Source organism: Lycium barbarum, chromosome 8 (genome assembly GCF_019175385.1).
Source record: "Lycium barbarum isolate Lr01 chromosome 8, ASM1917538v2, whole genome shotgun sequence".
Taxonomy (NCBI): domain Eukaryota; kingdom Viridiplantae; phylum Streptophyta; class Magnoliopsida; order Solanales; family Solanaceae; genus Lycium; species Lycium barbarum.
In genome coordinates, this window is record NC_083344.1 from 100,311,161 (window position 1) to 100,324,561 (window position 13,401).

A 13,401-nucleotide genomic window follows, 5' to 3' on the forward strand; every position below is an offset into this window, starting at 1 on the left:
TTTTAGTTTATTCTGCTGTATGTTTAGTGATTATGTAGTTTCTTTGTCGTCGCGTTATTTGTTTGATGTTTGGGAGCTGTTAGGATAGGATATTAATCATTAATTGAATTTGAAAGGTGTCTATTGTAGTTCGGACGCTTAAGACTGAATTTCCAGGACTTAGGACGTATGTAAAACCGGATATACATAGGATATACAGTGGGTTATCAAGATAAGAAGAAGATATACATTCGATATACATCTGATATACACACCATGGTGCGTATATCTTAGGTATATTAATTATATGATTAAAACAGACCGACACTGAATCATCTCTATGATTGTCTTTCATCTGTAGGTTTAAATTTTCTGTTTTGGTTAATGCTAATATATAAACAGTAGCAGTGACATTATTACTGTTAGTAGGAGTGCGTAATGTGACCAAATCCAGTTCTGTTTTAGTCGATTAGTTCGCTATTTGGATCTGACTGTGGGTTTAGTTTATTAATTATAGGGTTAGTATGTCCATTAGTTAACTTCCAGCCAAGCATAGGTCTGTCTATCTGTTACTTGAGCACTGGGCTTGGCATTTAAAATACTTGTTATATGGTTTAAATAGGATTGAGATACAACCTATAATAAAGACTAATGCACGATTTATAGCCCTGCTTTTGAGTTGCCTGGATTTGCCCTGTATGTGCGATTATCTAGTAATATTAATGGACTAAACTCAACATATATAGCTGTTAGATGTGTAGATTCGTATGTCGTATAAACTCAGGAATGTGTGGGAAAACATGGTGTATCTGTTTCTTCATGAATACTGTCCATCAGGAATCTGCCTACTTGTATAAGTGATTAGTTTGATTGCATTGTGCTGGTCTGGATATCTTGTTAATCAGAGTTGCTGAGAACACTTAGGCAGCATACCTGAAGATATATCTTGATTCAACCCTTGCATTGTTTAAAACATCTTACTCTATCTGCATTCTATGTGTATCACCTTGTATGTCATTGTTCATATTTCAGGTTTCATTCACTAAGTTTATATTTCCTGTTAACAAGACATTCATGTCTCATGCTCATTGTACAATTATCTGGGCTACTTAAATGTATGATATCTCTCTGGTAACCCCATTGTCAATCTGTCCACCTGAAACATTTCTCTTGTAGCATGTCATGATTTTGTTGCTCCCTCAATTTGACTCATATGGGATCATATATGCACACATTAGCTCTGGATTTAGGCTTATGCATTAACTAGTGCCTGGAGAGGTTGTTTGGTTGTCTAGATTCTGTGCTTAAGACCACCCATTTCTGCCTTCTTCATAGTTGTGAATGAAATGTTTGTCATAAACCAAAATGTTGATCTTGCACTGCTTACATTAAACTGTCCCCAGATCTAAAATCTGGTTCCCTTGAGTCACAACTCATCTCTTCTTGCTTCATATTGTTCGGGCTATTTCCTATTAATTCTAACTTTTGTTGCTCTATGCTTCGTTTCCTCGAATGCTATATTTATCACACCTTCATGATATATGTAACCTGTCAGGAAAATTATGCATCATTTCTATAATACTGTCTCTTTCGTTTACATCAAACCCTATAGGCCTTTCTTTCTTCTCTCTTTGTATCGTTCCCTGTTTCTTGGTATGTTCTGTAGACTTGGATAAATGGAGTAAATGCATACAGCACTATTCCTTTACCTTTACTATGACTTGAATCCAATATATTCACCTATTGCCAAACCTGCTTCCATGACGCTTGCTGCTTTCTTCTTTTGCTTTTTTAAACTCTTTCTTTCATCCCTCTGCTTTTGTGTTCTATGATCTGGATGTGATGCCCAATGATTCGGCCTAATTGCTAAATGTTGACACTGCTTAGATAATGAATCTGTTTGAATATACATGATATACGCCCAGTTCATTGGTTTATTTCTTTTACATTACATACCTTTAGTCTCGTTATTAATTATATATACTAATCCTTTCTTTCATTTTTTTTATGCGTGATATCTCGCATACGAGTCCAAGCGACTTGTCATCTCCCGCATTCGATGTTGGGCTAAAATCCCAACGCACTTTCTCTATCGAGTCATCCCCCCTACAGTAGCGAACAACAGCAATACATGAAATTTGGGCCAAAGCCTACCAGCAAAACAGACTGTAGCAGCAGTCCATGAAAAATGGGTTAAACCCATTTAATTTTATTTTGTGCTTCAGCTTTATTTTATGCCTAACTTGTATTATTTGACTAAGACTCTTTCTTTTTTTTTGTTTTATTTGTTGTTGTTTTTCCTTAGCTTAAAAAGAATTGTAGGAATTAGTATGGATAGTTTTAGAAGTCATGGTTAGTTAACTTAGGGAGAACCAACAATTAGTTTCGTGGGTTTCATTACCTATTTACGTTCTGAACGATTTATAATATTCACTAACACACAAATGCGAATTCGAGTAATTTTATGAATACATTTTCAAGAATTATGCATATTTTAGTTAAATAAGCTAATGAAAGAGAAAGAAAACTCACCTCTTTTACATCGTATTTATAAAACAAGTCTAAACTCTTTTCTACATCGCCATATTCATACAATATTCTTATCTAAAGTTCACGTTTGTTGAATCTCCTCTACAAGTATTATTTTAAACAACACTATTATACTTTCGTTTAAAACCTTAACAATATTTATAAGTCGTATTTTCAAAATAGCATTAGAAGTACTCTTTTATACAAATTATCATTTTTCTACAAGTCCTATTTTAAATAACATTCTTACATGTCTATCTATAACTTTAGCCCTATTTACAAAGCTATGTTCTTTTTAATAATACTTTATTTACACTTAGCCAAACTAATCGCAAGTCCGGTCGGTTAACCATTGTTAATGGGTCTTAAAGGGTGCCTAATACCTTCCCTTTAGACTAATTGAACCCTTACCTAGAATCTTAAGTTTCGCAGACCTTAAACAGAACTAACTTTAAACATAACTTTAAACTTTAGGTGTCCTAATTCACCATAAATAATTAGGTGGCGACTCCTTAAAACAAATAAATACAAATAGGAATCTCCAATATGTCGTACTTCTAATTTAACCCGAGTTAAAAAGGGGTATAACAGCTTGGCGACTCTGCTGGGGACTCTACCTAGGTTCTAACCATAACGGACTTAGTTTAAATAGGCTTTGTGTGCTTATTTTAATTACTTTATTTATTTGTTAACTGTTTTTACATGCTACTAATTGTTTGTTTGATATAAGCTGTTTATGTGTTACTTGCTTTGATAAAACTGTCATTCCGTTCATATTTCTTCCACTCCTGGAAAACTCACACATATTCACACACTTAAAACGGCTTCGCGGTTCGCGCCCGTGCACTACTAAATTACCCCTTTAGTTGGATTGATCTTGTGGATTTAGTCGATCGGCGGTGCAGTCGACGGCCACGGACTTTCCACTTCCAAGTTGTCCACTTGGGGGAACCTTGTGTCATAGGAAGCCAACTCTTAGTCAGCCTAAGATAGAGCTAAACCAACACCTTTATTAGGAGCATACATTTCATAACCTACGAGGCTTAATACCCTTGGTGTATTAAAGTCCATTAGATGCCTTTACCCAAACGTCCAAGCGGGTTCACGACCCCAAGTGACACCAATCATACTTTATGTGCATGTTTGAAGGATAATTGTGCCTATATATTGACTATTTGCTCTAATTAATTAAACTTTAGGAGGGAGAGAATGACTAATGTTTCTATGACAGGTATGGATTTGCATTGGAGTACAACAAATGACGAAGACCAAAGACATCACAAAATGGAGCTAGACGTTGCATCTACTTTACTTAGATTAGGAAATATTTTATATTGTACTCATGTAATAAATATTACACTACTTTTGTACTTTATTTGGGAAATAGAATTTGTTTAATTAATCAAAGCAACGGGATGACGTATTATGGCACACTTTACCCTTCAAACAAACGTTAGGCCTACCTCTGGCATAAAGAGGTCACATGCATATTAGGACGCGTTATTATTGTTTGATATAATCGTTTACATTTGTTTGACAACTTGTTGGACTTTATTTGACGAATTATTTGCTACATGACTTACTTGACTTTACATGATCATGACTTTACCTAAATATGTTCATGAGACTAACATCATTTACACTTTATGTTTCTTTTATTTTATTCCCAAAAGAGTTGATTCGTGTTGACACTCGAGCTGGCTGACCATCCTTACCTCACAAGGTCAAAGACATCATCATTACCGCGACGTAGTTGGGCTATTCAAGGAAAAGAAATTATTATGTCTGATCCAGCCGCATCTATCTCAACTGGTTTGGAAAACATCGTGATCTCTAGTGATCCCCCCGAGACTTCCGAACACAGAACTAATATTCAACATGATGAACATATCGCCCGCCTGACTCAAGAAATTGAGAATCTACGTGGAGAACTAAATCGGGTTAGGGACTTGACCAATTTATCCCTCACACTCCAAAGTCCACCCCCTGAACCTAGAAATACTGCACCAAACCCGCCTCGTTTCCCATCACTCGAATCTCCAGTTCCTGAGCATTTTCCTCCACAAAACAATGCACCTACCAACAACTTACCTCTGATCACCCCCGCAAATCCACCAAATCCATTATCCGTCTATACTCCTCCACAAAACTAACCACCCACCTACACTACCTATGCTACTCCTAATCCACCACCCGTCAACCCACCAAGTCAATCGCTAGTTCACACTCCCTATGTTCCTTTGCCCACCAACACTAATCCACCACCAACAATTACTCCTCTAAACCTACCAAATCAACCACCTACAAACACCACTTATAACGCACCACCTCCAGTCCAAAACACTCCCACCGTCCAAACTTATCCAACCCAGCATCTACAAGGGGCACATTTTGTCACTCCAAATACACAGTATGTTCCTCCGGTATATGAAACGCAAGCCTTTACCAACCCAGTAACGGTCAGGTTCCAACCCGAGGTAGATCAATACGAGGAAATGGAAAAGGATGCAAAAGCAGGGGCAGATAACATATTGCTAAAAGAGATCCACAGTCTTAAAGAAGCGATGAGAAACCTTCAAGTCGCCAGGGGAAGCAAAAGTGTAGAATACGAAGATCTGTGTGTTCAGCCTGACATCGATTTGCCCGTAGGCTACAAGCCGCCGAAATTTGATACATTCAATGGAACAGGCGATCCTCATACACACTTAAGGGCTTATTGTGACAAACTGGTTGAAGTAGGAAGAGACCACAACATAAGGATGAAGCTATTCATAAGAAGCTTATCTGGTGAGGCTCTTACTTGGTATACACAACAGGACGTCCGTAAATGGAGTGGTTGGAGTGACATGGCACAAGACTTTATGGACAGATTCAGTTTTAACACCGATATCACGCCTGATAGAGTTTACATGACTAAGTTAACCAAGAAGTCAACTGAGACGTTCCGCGAGTATGCGTTACGTTGGAGGTCAGAAGCGGCCAGGGTTCAACCTCCGATGAATGATAAATAAATGACTGCTACCTTCATTGAATGCCAGACTGGCGTATTTTATGAGAAAATGATAGGTATGATGGGACAGAAATTCATAGAAGTTGTCCGAATGGGAGAAGCCTTAGAAGAAGGAATCAAATCGGGGAAAATTCAGGATCTTATTACTTTAAAAGCAATAAACAAAGCTATTCAATCTGGTTCTATCGGCGGGGTTAAAAAAAATAAAGAAGATGTCGCTGCAGTCATGAATATCCAAGGGCATAAGCCGATCCAAGCCATTACATACTTTAACCACCCACCACAACCTTTCTACCCTTACCACTACCCTGAACCCTACCAAGCTCCACCATCTCCTTACCCTGTTTACAATACCCAAGCAAACTACTACCAACCCCGAGCACCTCCGCATCAAAACCCACGTCCATATCAACCCGTCCAAGCCCCAACTTACCAAAATCGACCACATGCTATACCCAGAGCCCGTCCAAACCATGACACCAAAAACACCCGTAATTACACTCGGATCGCTGAACCCTTGGCTCAATTGTTTGAAAGAATGAAAGCAGCAGGCGTAATACAACCGATTGAAGGAAAAATTCCCGATCCTATCCCAAAATGGTTTGATGGTTCCAAGCGCTGCGCATACCATTCTGGAGTTGCTGGGCACGCCACTGAAGATTGCTATGGGCTTAAAAACAAAATCGAAGCCCTGATTAAGGAAGGAGTAGTCCAGCTCGCGGAAGCTAAGCCCGATGTGGTCAACAATCCTTTGCCTGCTCACGAAGTTTGAACGAATCCAGTGTGTCAATTGGAGGGTGAAAAGGAGACATGTCATCAACTTTTGTCGCTCCCATGAACAGTCCAAAGACAGACACACATGAAGATTACTGCTACAACTACTTACAACACCAAGGCACTGACAATACGGGGTGCCGAACCTGGAGAGACTCTGAAGAATTTGACTTGTACTCCGTCTCTGATGCGCCGGTAGTCTTGGTAGTGTGAACATGTAGTGAACTTGTTTTTTAAATTGAGGCTTGAATCGTACCCAAAACTTTTGTTTGTTTTGCTTAATCTTTTGGAAGCTTAAATTGCAAAAACTATGAATGCATTTCTGATTTTCCTTAATCATCCATTATTGTTATTTTCTACTTTATTTATCAAAACTGCCAACTCTACGATTGTGACATAAAATGAACGATGAATAACATAGTCTCGAGAAAATAATAAAGAATTTAGAGGATAAAACAAGATTCCAGATGAAAGAGATCGAAATAGCCGATAGACAATGACACAAGCATCAAGGCTATCAGTCAAGAAGAAATCAAGGACGACATTAGGTTAGACAACCTAGTTGGCAACCTTTCCTTTAATACAAGTACGAACTACGTTCCGACCTAATTCCCGAGGTGGGATACGTAGGCAGCCCATATAGGGTTCGGTTGTATTATAATAGAAAATCCAAAAAATTCTTATACAAGGAGAACTACATATAGCCTGATTCCCTCGGCGGGATTCGTAGACTATCAACATACAGGTCCGTCACACCTAGATAAAAATCCAACAAATCTTTTACCATTTGTATAATACGAACTACGCTGACCTGATTCTCATGGTGAGATACGTAGGCATCCCACATAGGGTTCGGTTGCACTATAACAGAAAATCAAAAATCATTAACAAAGTACGAACTACGCTGACCTGATTCTCTTGGTGAGATACGTAGGCAGCCCACATAGGGTTCGGTTGCACTATAACAGAAAATCAAAAATCATTAACAAACAGAACTACGCTGACCTGATTCCCTTGGTGGGATACGTAGGCAATCCACATCGGGTTCGGTCCCTTTATCAGAAAATTTCAAACCATTTTTATGAACCTCCGAACTACGTTCTGACCTGATTCCTTTGGAATGATACGTAGGCAACCTAAACAAGGTTCGGTCACACCACAACATAAGTTTAGTACACCCTTCTGAATCAAAACTGGGGCATATTTTGAAAGATTAGAGTTTAGATATCGACAAGATTAAGGCCACCGGACAGGAAGTATTATAGACCAATTACTTTAGAAGTGTCACAATTTGAAGTTGGTAGAAATATTTTACAACTTACATGCATATATATATATATATATATATCTTTCCCTACATACATACATTTACATATATATATTTCCTCATATATATACTTACATACCTACCCTTCAAATAAAATACTTTCTTTCAATTGATTCACTACTGTTCATCTACCGAGGTTTGAACGGAGATCACAAGATCCAAACAAATAAGACGAATGGAGCAGCCAACAACGTCAAGCTTCGAGTCAACACGAATCAACTTCCCCCTCCCAAACTAAGAATTTTTCTTTGAGTGCAGGAACCTAAAATCGCGAGATCAACAGTCAAGTCTATCAATCAGGGCCAAAAGCATCATTTGGCTCATTATGGCCTCGCCTCAAAAGCCATACGGCTTTACTTCCAACTTTATCTTTTAATTTAATTTATTTTATTTTATTTTTATCACAATAATTTTATGACTTTATATACCTGTTTTTGTAGGTTGACGAGATTGAAGACGAATTAAATCAGGATTTCGTGTCCTTAATTTGGCCTGTCACGATACCATCAAATATCATTAGCCGAGCGATCTGACTCTTACTTTACTCTCCGTTTTATTATTTATGTTAAATACTTTAATGACTTTACTTTAAATTTTGTAGAAATCAATATCACACTCCGAGGATAACTATACATTTTAGGCTCGTCCGCCTTTAATAGGACATCATTTCTTCAAATGCCCGCACTGCAAAAGCACCACACCGGCATTGCATTATTACTTTCAAATGCCCTGCAAAGGGACAACATCATTGTTTGCAAACGCACAACATTTTAGGCTCGTCCGCCTTGAATAGGACATTTTAGGCTCGTCCGCCTTTAATAGGATATCATTTCTTTAAATGCCTCACACGGCATATGCATCATGTCCTCGAAAATAACCGGAGACATACATGGGTTTTTCCACCCTAAAATGGGATACATCGGGTTCGTCCACCCTAAAATAGGACATATTGGGTCCTTCCACCCTAAAATAAGAATTCACATTTTTATCCTGAACTTTACAGGATTGCATCAAGTTTTTGAAAACAACCGGAAACATTATCCAGAGCTTTACAGGGTTTGCATTAAATCTCTGAAAACAACCGGAGATATCATTTACATTTTATCCTGAACTTTACAGGATTGCATCAAGTTTCCGAAAACAACCGGAAACATCATCCTGAACTATACAGGGTTTGCATCATTAAATCTCCGAAAACAACCGGAGACATCATTTGCATTTTATCCTGAACTTTATGGGATTGCATCAAGTCTCCAAGGACAACTGGAGACATCATTTACAAACTGTAACGACTTTATCCGGAACTTTGCAGGGATTATCATCAAGTCTCCGAAGATAACCGGGGGCATCATTCGGCTATACAGCCTCACATGCATAAGCCAGACGGCTACACTATGACTTTGCTCTCCACTTTATCATTCACTTTACCAACTCTAACGATTTTTCCTTGAACTTTACAAGAATTATCATTAAGCCTCCGAAGACAATCGGAGATATATCATCAAGTCTCCGAAGACAATCGGAGATATATCATCAAGTCCCCGAAGACAACCGGAGACATCACATGGCTACACAGCCTCACCTGCATAAGCCAAACGGCTAAACACTTACTTTACTCTATACTTTATCGCTTTATTTCATCATCTACTTTACCTACTTTAACGACTTTACCTTAAATTCCACAGATATCATTTATCATCGAGTCCCGGAAGACAGCCGGATGCCTCATTAGCATTTAAAGTCTTCAAATACAACTGGAGATATTCAGCATAAACATCGCACATTCATTCAAGTCCTGGAAGACAACCAGAGACAACATTTGTCCACACTGCTTCATTAAAAGCCACACGGCTTCATCTTCATTCCCACACTCATATTTACTATCATTTTACACTCTTTATAATTTTACACTTCCAACTTTACTACTAATTTTGACATGAATTTCAGTTTTGGCAGAAAGTACAACCTGCAGAGACGCAACGCAACGTGGAACTTTATCTTACGCAGTGAACTGGGGCAAATTTGCTGAAGAGGAATATCAAACTCACAAGCAAAGGTCATGGATCTACTCTCGAACTCGACTCCGCCTACGTCCACAAACATGTGATACGTAGGTTATCCAAAAAATTTCTTTCATATCCACTGCTAAAACTCTACTCAATCAACTCTTGTCGCAATCTCGTATCCTTTTCTACATCCCCCAGCGTCTCCATAATTCAACACTGGGGCATTTTTTTTTGAGAATTTACATCGTGTCTAGTAGAGTCCTACTTAAAGGTGTGTTGCGCGCCACATTTATAATTAGGAGGCTATAGGTGTACGTTCCATTCTCATCACCTATCCACAACCCTTGCAAAGTTATAAATCCATAAATAACATTAGCTCAACAGGTTTGACCATAATTCCTTCTGCCTTCATGATATTTCCCACCAATCTTCCTAACTCATATTTTTCTCAAGTTCGTATTTGTCGGTTGGAACAAAATTGGCTACTACGTCAACTTTTTCGCCCGAAGACTCTTACATCATCTCCGGTCGAAGAAGGGCATCTGTTGACACCCAATTTTTTCCCGCCTTTACTTAATTTTATTCACTCAGGCGTCTAAATTTACTGACGAGCTAAATACTTTATTTTCACTACTATTATTTCCACTACTTTTATTTTTCAACATTACGAGCAATACTTTATCACAAATTTTAAATGTTCGTCATCGTTTCATTTTCGGGTTTGGAATCGTTAAATTAATTACAAGACAACACTTTATAAAATCTTCATTTTTCTATATATTAATTATTAATTGTCTTTACATAGTATATGTTTTACTAGTTATTTAATTAGAAGTCCAAAAATAATCAAATAAAGGAGGAAGTATCAACAATTTTCAATCAAATTAATGGCCCAAAACACAAATACAATATTATTTCCCTACCCAAATAAACAACCCACATTTCAATACTCAACCCACATTTTCAACCCATACTTTCAGCCCACACCACAATACCCGGTCCAGCCCATACCTTACCCGACCCGGCCCACTACCTAAATTAAAACCTTAAACTCTCTAATCCCTAAAACCCTTCAGCCGCCCCCTTTCTTTCTCCTCTTCTCTTCTCTCCTCCTCCACCTCTCCATCCTCACGTTCTCCCCACTTCGACTGCCATCTTCACGCTCTCTCCACTGCTGTCCCCCACGCCACACGTTCCTCTCCACCTCCACCTGTGCCTTCCACTCACCCTTATTCCCCACTCGCTACACCCCGCTCCTCTTCTTCTTCCATTTAAAACCCTAAGCACAATCGTATAAAGGGGGAAGGAAAGACACTGTTTGGGGGGGATCTTTGATTACAAACGAAAGATAACACTGTTGATAGCAATCCTTACTTTCTACTTTCTAGCATTTTTGTTCAATTCGCCCAAAAGTGAATACAAAACTTTAGTTCACAAAAAAATCCGCAATACTTTCATTCGAACTCGTTTGGCTCAAGGTTCAGGTCTACTCATAACGAGAGAGTAGATTCGACGCCGTCAACGCCTTACTTCACTGCACTCGCAAGAGGTAAACTTCGATACCTTTATTACTCATGGTCCTTAGTTTCTGTTTTGGTTAAGATTTTAGTTTATTCTGCTGTATGTTTAGTGATTATGTAGTTTCTTTGTCGTCGCGTTATTTGTTTGATGTTTGGGAGCTGTTAGGATAGGATATTAATCGTTAATTGAATTTGAAAGGTGTCTATTGTAGTTCGGACGCTTAAGACTGAATTTCCAGGACTTAGGACGTATGTAAAACCGAATATACATAGGATATACAGTGGGTTATCAAGATAAGAAGAAGATATACATTCGATATACATCTGATACACACACCATGGTGCGTATATCTTAGGTATATTAATTATATGATTAAAGCAGACCGACACTGAATCATCTCTATGATTGTCTTTCATCTGTAGGTTTAAATTTTCTGTTTTGGTTAATGCTAATATATAAACAGTAGCAGTGACATTATTACTGTTAGTAGGAGTGCGTAATGTGACCAAATCCAGTTCTGTTTTAGTCGATTAGTTCGCTATTTGGATCTGACTGTGGGTTTAGTTTATTAATTATAGGGTTAGTATGTCCATTAGTTAACTTCCAGCCAAGCATAGGTCTGTCTATCTGTTACTTGAGCACTGGGCTTGGAATTTAAAATACTTGTTATATGGTTTAAATAGGATTGAGATACAACCTATAATAAAGACTAATGCACGATTTATAGCCCTGCTTTTGAGTTGCCTGGATTTGCCCTGTATGTGCGATTATCTAGTAATATTAATGGACTAAACTCAACATATATAGCTGTTAGATGTGTAGATTCGTATGTCGTATAAACTCAGGAATGTGTGGGAAAACATGTTGTATCTGTTTCTTCATGAAAACTGTCCATCAGGAATCTGCCTACTTGTATAAGTGATTAGTTTGATTGCATTGTGCTGGTCGGGATATCTTGTTAATCAGAGTTGCTGAGAACACCTAGGCAGCATACCTGAAGATATATCTTGATTCAACCCTTGCATTGTTTAAAACATCTTACTCTATCTGCATTCTATGTGTATCACCTTGTATGTCATTGTTCATATTTCAGGTTTCATTCACTAAATTTATATTTCCTGTTAACAAGACATTCATGTCTCATGCTCATTGTACGATTATCTAGGCTACTTAAATGTATGATATCTCTCTGGTAACCCCATTGTCAATCTGTCCACCTGAAACATTTCTCTTGTAGCATGTCATGATTTTGTTGCTCCCTCAATTTGACTCATATGGGATCATATATGCACACAGTAGCTCTGGATTTAGGCTTATGCGTTAACTAGTGCCTGGAGAGGTTATTTGGTTGTCTAGATTCTGTGCTTAAGACCACCCATTTCTGCCTTCTTCATAGTTGTGAATGAAATGTTTGTCATAAAACAAAATGTTGATCTTGCACTGCTTACATTAAACTGTCCCCAGATCTAAAATCTGGTTCCCTTGAGTCACAACTCATCTCTTCTTGCTTCATATTGTTAGGGCTATTTCCTATTAATTCTAACTTTTGTTGCTCTATGCTTCCTTTCCTCGGATGCTATATTTATCACACCTTCATGATATATTTAACCTGTTAGGAAAATTATGCATCATTTCTATAATACTGTCTCTTTCGTTTACATCAAACCCTATAGGCCTTTCTTTCTTCTCTCTTTGTATCGTTCCCTGTTTCTTGGTATGTTCTGTAGACTTGGATAAATGGAGTAAATGCATACATCACTATTCCTTTACCTTTACTGTGACTTGAATCCAATATATTCACCTATTGCCAAACCTGCTTCCATGACGCTTGCTGCTTTCTTCTTTTGCTTTTTTAAACTCTTTCTTTCATCCCTCTGCTTTTGTGTTCTATGATCTGGATGTGATGCCCAATGATTCGGCCTAATTGCTAAATGTTGACACTGCTTAGATAATGAATCTGTTTGAATATACATGATATACGCCCAGTTCATTGGTCTATTTCTTTTACATTACATACCTTTAGTCTCGTTATTAATTATATATACTAATCCTTTCTTTCATTTTTTTTATGCATGATATCTCGCATACGAGTCCAAGGGACTCGTCATCTCCCGCATTCGATGTTGGACTAAAAGCCCAACGCACTTTCTCTATCGAGTCAGCCCCCCTACAGTAGCGAACAACAGCAATACATGAAATTTGGGCTAAAGTTCGCGTTTGTTGAATCTCCTCTACAAGTATTATTTTAAACAACA